This window comes from Peromyscus maniculatus, chromosome 10 (genome assembly GCF_049852395.1).
Source record: "Peromyscus maniculatus bairdii isolate BWxNUB_F1_BW_parent chromosome 10, HU_Pman_BW_mat_3.1, whole genome shotgun sequence".
NCBI lineage: Eukaryota > Metazoa > Chordata > Mammalia > Rodentia > Cricetidae > Peromyscus > Peromyscus maniculatus.
Window position 1 is genome coordinate 49,006,616 of NC_134861.1, and position 7,437 is coordinate 49,014,052.

Sequence of the window (7,437 nt, forward strand, 5' to 3'; positions counted from 1 at the left end):
ACTCAGAGGGTTAAATAAATCAGTAAATAATTAATTATAAAAGGAGGACATGCCTGGGCAGAGGTGGTGCATGCCTTTAATCTCAGCAAGTGGGAGGAAGAGGCAGATGAATCTCCAGGCCAGCCTGGTCTACAGGGCAAGTTCCAGGACAGCCAAGGCTACACAGAGAAACCCTGTGTTTGGAAAAAAAAAGAAAAAAAGGAAGGAAGGAAGGAAGGAAGGAAGGAAGGAAGGAAGGAAGGAAGGAAGGAAGGAAGGGTGGAAGGAAGGATATGAAATTGGGAAGGGATGTGATGGGAAGAGTTGAGGGAAGAGTAAGGGACTGATAGGATCAAGACACAAAGTTTCAAAAAATAGATTAATGAGAAACAAAACAAACACAGCAACAATAAGATCCCACAAACTGGACACTGCAATACACACTTGGAATCCCAGCACATGGGAGGTAGAGGCAGGAGGATTATAAATTATAGGGCATTCTGGACTACATAGGGAAACTCCATTACAACAAATAAGAAAACAGCCTGTGACCTGGCCCTGAGTACCCACATCTCTAATGCATGAACCACAGGCAGAGGCTCTATAAAGAAGAGGCACCGAGTGGAAAGGACTCCTGTTTTCAGACAGGAGCTGAGTGTTGTGAACCAGCTCTGTTACCATCTATGGAATAATTACGAGTACAGGGTTTGGCATCACTAAGCCCACTATTTGGATCACAAAAGTGGAGTTGGATGAGATGCATTAAATTGGTGTTTAGTGAGAACCCTCTATGTGACAAGTCCTGCCCTGGCTAATGGGGTAGAGCAGGGAACTAACCAGTCTTTGGTTCCTAGGACCCTGTTGGTAGTACAGAGAGGTAAGTAGGTTATTCTACAATTGTGTCATGTTAACCTGTTGTCTTAGTCTCTATTCCTGTTGCTGTGATAGAATACTCTGACCAAAGCAACTTCAGGGAGAAAGGGTTTACTCTGGCTCACAGTTCAAGCGTACAGTCTATCATGGTGGGGAAATCAAGGCAGCAGAACCTTAAGGCAGCAGGACCTTGAAGCAGCTCGTCATATTGCATCCACAATGAAGAAGCAGAGAATGGGAGATAGCAAGGCGGCTTAAAGGATAACAATATTGCTAATCAAAGCTGGGGGACATGAGTTCAATTTCTGAAACCCCTGTAAAGGTAGAAGGAGAAAGTTCCACCCTTGCCTGGTGGAATGCACAGCCTATCTCCAAAAATAATAATGAATGTTAAGAGAGGAGGAGGAAGAGGAGGGGGAGGAGGAGGAAAAAGAGGAGGAAGAGGAAGAGGAGGAGGAGAGAAAGTGCATGCTGCTGCTCCAATCCTTTCCCCCTTTACATAGCTCAGGCTCCCAGCCAGGGAATGGGGCCACCTAAAGTGGACTGGTATTCCCACCTAAATGTAATAGCTGTGACTTCTCCACAGGCAAGTCCAGAAGCCCATCTCCAAGATGATTCTAGATTCTATCAAGTTGACAATTAACACCATCACACCTATGTCACAGGTAGAGAAGCTTAGGCAAAAGAAGGATGTCAAATCTGGTTTGGACAGAAGTTCCTCACTAAAGACTCCTGGGGAAGACTGAGACCTGGTGAGTAAGGTTAGTCCATCATACTGAAGAGTAGGGGTGTTCTAGCTGAAGAAGGGAAGAGAAAAGTGGTCCATATAGCAGTTAGTTCATATGCCTACTTGGCTGGCTACAGTGTTCATTTGGTAAAGTGATGATAGAGATGTTTCTATGAAGAAGCTGTACATGTGGTGACCATCTGCAATCAGTTAACTTTGAAGTAATGGAGAGTGCTCTCAACAAGGTAAGTGGGCCTCAGGCCATTAGTTAAAAAGTCAAAAGAGCAACTAATATTTCCCAAGGGAACAATTCTGTCTCTACATGAGGCATCTACTCCTTCCTCAGTGTCCAGCCTGCAGGCCTTTCCTAGATACCCTAAACTTTCCGGGCCCTCCCACCTCTGTAGACAAGTCTTAAAAATGACCCTTGTTCTGTTCTGTTCTATTTCTGTGGCTGATGCAGTCTAGGTGCAGAATTATATCCAAGTCCTCAAATGAAGAAGAGACCAGAAGGACCGGCTTCACCAGTGAGAAACAACGGCCACAGAGCCTTGGATGTCTCAGTAAGAATAGAAATTCAGCTGGGCGGTGGTGGTACCTGCCTTTAATCCCAGCACTCAGGAGGCAGAGCCAGGCGGATCTCTGTGAGTTCCAGGCCAGCCTGGGCTACCAAGTGAGTTCCAGGAAAGGCGCAAAGCTACACAGAGAAACACTGTCTCGAAAAAACCAAAAAAAAAAAAAAAAAAAAAAAAAGAATAGAAATTCAGGCTCTTCCTGAGAAGTTGGGGGAAAAGCATGCTGTAAGACACACAGATGTGTTAACATGCACACGTACATAGGAACCACCAAAGACACACAACTCACATGGAGGAAGGAGCTAGACGATCGAGGCTTAAACACCGTCTTCATAAGATAAAGGGGAGTCAGAAACAGGAGCCAGGCACTGTGGTGTGTGTTTATGATCCCAGCACTTGGCAGGTGAAGGCAGGAAGATCAGAAGTTCAAGGCCATCTTCAGTTATATGCTGAGCTCAAAACCAATTGAGCTACAAGAGTCTCTCTCTCTCTCCCTCTCCCCCTCCCCCTCCCTCTCCCTCTCTCTCCTCTCCTCTCCTCTCCTCTCCTCTCCTCTCCTCTCCTCTCCTCTCCTCTCCTCTTCTCTTCTTTCTCTCTCTCTCTCTCTCTCTCTCTCTCTCTCTCTCTCTCTCTCTCTCTCTCTCTCTCTCACACACACACACACACACACACACACACACTCGGGGAGAGTGGATTGCTATAAGTACTTTTATAATGATAATAAATGACTCTTAGGGAATATGACAGTGTAGACTATGGTGGGAGTGGTACAAAGCAAGAAAAGTGGATGATTTAAGAGCCACTTCAGAAGTAGAACTAATGAGGTGAAGGATGGAGTAATGGAAGGATGTGTAGACTAACTCATTAGCAAAGTCAAGTACACACTGACAATTACTTAATAGCCTAACATGACATTTGCAATTTTCTTTCAAGCAGGAAGGGCTGTTGGCTCTACTTCTGATGCTCGTTTGCATCTCATTTATTGCCCAACAACCCCAACTCTGGGATGAGACGTTAAAAATAGCATCAGCATGTGAGACTTTTAAAGTTATTATAATATTACTAGAGTTCAAAAGTCGAACTTGGGGACTAAAAACTACTATTCACTCATGTTCAAGTGTCCCCACGGAGTCTTCCAATTGGCAGAACTTCCTTGGACCAATGAAGTACCTTTAAATTGAGGCCAGCTGGAGTGAGTCTGGCAAAGAAGCAATTCCAAGAAGATGTCATGCCAGGCATGTTACTGTAGTTGAGGCATCTCCCTAGGTGATTCAGAGAGGTCTGGACATGTGGATAAGTTTGTACACTGCATCCTGTGCCTAGTCTGGATGGACTCATCTCTGAGGAAGGGATTTTGATAATGAGGCCCAGGACATTCAAAACATCCTAAAGTGTGAATTCAATATATTCTGTATGTTGTGCTCCAAGGGCAGATTTTTAACAAAGAACTCTGATTGTTAGAAATTTAGAATGTTTTAATTGTGTGTGTGTGTGTGTGTGTGTGTGTGTGTGTGTGTGTGTGTGTTGAGAACTCCCACTGCTGTACATCAGTCAGGTAGCATACCAAGTAGCCTCTCATCTCAACAGTCACCATGAGTGGACTTCAAAGTACATGCTTTTAACCACTGCCCTACATTTCCCAAAGCCATGACCAAGGCAGATCAGAATCGTGCCTGGCAGGACCCCTGACATGCGGTGTTAGCTAACAGTAACAGTGTAACTAACAGTGTAACTAACAGTGTTAGTTCAGGGTAGCACAAACCCTCCTTTACAGCTTGTTGTCACTGTCCTTGACACCATGTAGAGCCATCTGGGAAGGAGTCATCATGAAGAACTCTCAAGCTGAGGTTGCCTTGTGGGCCAGCCAGTGAGGGATTTTCTTTCATTTTTGAAAAAAAAGTTACAAAATTATTTTTTTAAATTGTATTAATTCTTTGAGAATTGTATACATGCATCCAATGTATTTTGATCATATTCACACCCCTGCTTCTCTCCCTAGCTCCTCAGAGACCCACTCCTCTTCCCACCTCCTCAACTTCATGTCCTCTTTTTTTTTTTTTTTTTTTTTTTCCGAGACAGGGTTTCTCTGTGTAGCTTTGGAGCCTATCCTGGAACTCACTTTGTAGCCCAGGGTGGCCTTGAACTCACAGAGATCCACCTGCCTCTTCCTCCCAAGTGCTGGGATTAAAGTCATGCGCCACCACCATGAGCTCCGCCCCCACCTCTTTTTTTTTTTTTTAAAGATTTATTTATTTATTATGTATACAGCATGTATGTCTGCAGGGCAGAAGAGGGCACCAGACCTCATTACAGATGGTTGTGAGCCACCATGTGGTTGCTGGGAATTGAACTCAGGACCTCTGGAAGAGCAGTCAGTGCTCTTAACCGCTGAGCCATCTCTCCAGCCCCCCCCCTTTTTTTTTAATAGCTGAGTCTAATTTGTGCTGCCCATACACTTACGGGTATAGGACCACCTATTCATGAGGTCCTAACTCACTCTCCCTCCCCAGAAGCCATCTGCTATTAATAAACAGTTCCTCAGCTAGGGGTGGACGTTGGTGTGTTGTGATGTTAACTAAAGTCTTGATCTTGTGATTGTCTTGGGCAGTCCACCACAACTGCTGTGAGCTCATGAGTAAAGCTGAAGATATTTTCTCAATCTGAATAATTTCGGAGGGAAAACTCACCCTGAATATAGGTGGCATCCATCCCTAGACATAGGATCTGGACTGTGTAAGAGTGGGAAAGGCAGGCTGAGCACAGGCATGCACAACCCATCATTCACTTTTCCTAATCATGGATGTGCTATGTCAACTCCTTCAAGTGCCTGTCACCTGACGTCCCCACAGCAAAGGGCTGTGACCTAGGGCTATGATCTGAATGAATCCTTCCTCCCTTAAGTTGTCTTTGTCAGGGTATTTTATCACAGCCAAGGGAGAGGAAACTGAGACAGGTGCCCTTTCACACATACGGTAGGTCAATGGGCCCCGTCGGAGCTTAGATTGTGTGTGTCTCTGTACATGTGTATGTGCAGAAGGGCAATATTTTTTTTCTTAAATGTGTTTATTGGGATGGTTCCCACTCATCTTGAATCAGGTGCTTTTCAGTGCTGCTTCCTCCTGAAGAGCATCCTTCTGTCAGCCTTGCTTTTCTGCCTGTAGGCTGACAGAGGACAGTGGAGCAGCCAACACACAAGACCATTGTTTGTGCTTGGCTAAAGACTGTGGTGATCTTACAGCATCCTGGGCATTTCACATCCATAAAGTAGGAATGGGGGCCCTGTACCAGGTGCTTTTTCTTGTGTTTCCTCTTGTTCTTTTCTGGAGAGGGATGAAGGAAATCCTTTGCAAGAGGCATGTTCTCGTAGGTAGGTCATCACTGCCGGAATGGCCTGAAGGGCAATCTTAAAGGTGGAGAAAAGTTACCCAAGGAATGCAGCACCTGTGAGTCCCCTTGTGTTCCAGTTTGTTTCCTGTTGCTATGATAAATGCTATGACCAAAAACAACGTGGGCGTAAAGTGTTTAATTGGCTTACACTTCCCGGTCCCAGTCCATCATTGCAGGAGGAACTGAAGCAGAAACCATGGAGGAATGCTGCTTACTGGCTTGCTCAGCTCGGTGTCTTATATAGCCCAGGTTCATCTGCCTAGGTGCTGCAGGCATCTAGGTGGGGTGCTACTCACAATGGGCTGCCCGTCCCCCACCCCATCAATCATCAATCCAGACACTCCCATGGGCCAATCAGATGAAGACGAGTAAAGGTCCCTCTTTCCAAGTGATTCTAGTTTGTGTCAAGTTGACAATAAAAACTAACCAGTATACCATGTAACTTATAAGTTATCTCAGGTGATAGAAAGCAACCATATTAACATGGGCTCTGGAGACCAAGAAACTAGTTCAAATCTCAACTCTTCTCATCAGCTATGGAAAGATGGGTGAGTTATTGAGCTTCTTTGAATCTCAGGATCCTCATATCTGTAGTAAGCTTTCTTGGACCACCAGCCCCCAAATCATGACACAGAGACTTATTATTAGTTCTGAATGCTCGGCCTTAGCTTATGATCAGATCTAGCTAGCTTTTGTAACTTAATTTAACCTGTTTCTTTTCATCTATGTTTTGCTCCTGGGCTTTTTAACATTTCTTTCCTTCTGTATGTCCTACTTTCCTGCTTCTTCTGTGTCTGGCTGGTTGGTGACTGCCTGGCTGGCCCCTGGTGTCTCCCTTTTTTTTTTTTCTCCCTCATTTCTCCTCATTCTCCCTGCCAACCTAGATTTCTCCTCCTACTGCCTAGCTATTGGCTGTTCAACTTTTTATTAGACCAATCAGTTGTCTTAGGCAGGCAAGGTAAAACAGCAACACATCTTTACATAGTTAAACAACTACAGCATAAAACAGAAAGCAACATACCTTTACATAATTAAACAAATGCAGCATAAACAAATGCAACACAGCTTTACATAGTTAAACAAATATTCCACAACACACCTGTAAAGCTGTGGTGATTAAAATAAAAACAAACCTTTCAGGGCTTGGGTGAAGACAGGTAACATGAACCAAGCATGGGTCAGGTATATAGCAGTCACTCTGTGGATGCTTAATGTGGACACTGCTCATCATTTCACATCAGAACACATTTGCTTAGTTTTTAGATGTCATTCCCAGAAAGTAATAACCGAAGACTAGAGAACCCCTGGAACAGCTCAATACAGTTTCTGCACGATTTTGAAGTACAAAGAACTAATTTCTACTCATCTTCCTTAAAAACTTCAAATATAAACTAACTTTGCACCTTTGGGCCTCTTGCTGCTGCACCTGCTTTCCCTGCTCTCCGCTCTCCCCACGTGGCCCAGCTCAGGGTCATGTCCACTCTGGACTCTCCCAGAGGTCCCTGCCTCTGGTTATGCTCCCCCACATATTTATAATAAACTTTCTCCTCCGCCATACCTAGGAGCAGCCATGTTTCCTTTCCCTTCCTTCTGTAATCCTTTCTTCTTTCTTTTCTCTCCCTTATTTCCTTCCTTCCTTCCTTCCTTCCTTCCTTCCTTCCTCCCCCCCTCTCTCTTTCTTTCTTCCTTCCTTTTTCATTCAATCTGAATATAGTTAGAGTCCTAAAATCTCTGAATTTCTTGTCTCAAAATCCTCACCCTGCTCTTTCTATCAATCTCCACTCAGCCCTTATCTATGCCCTATATTACCTTTTAACCTTGTCCTCTCTCCTTATGCACATAGCCATGTTGAAGGTGATGACCTTCCTTGCTATGGTGTTTTGATTTGAATCTATA

At 44.5% G+C, this 7,437-nt stretch overlaps 1 pseudogene; it reads right to left on the minus strand.

The window, feature by feature from the left end:
- Positions 1 to 5,198: 5,198 nt before the first annotated feature.
- Positions 5,199 to 5,540, minus strand: LOC107401129 (small ribosomal subunit protein eS27 pseudogene; annotated as a pseudogene).
- Positions 5,541 to 7,437: the final 1,897 nt, after the last annotated feature.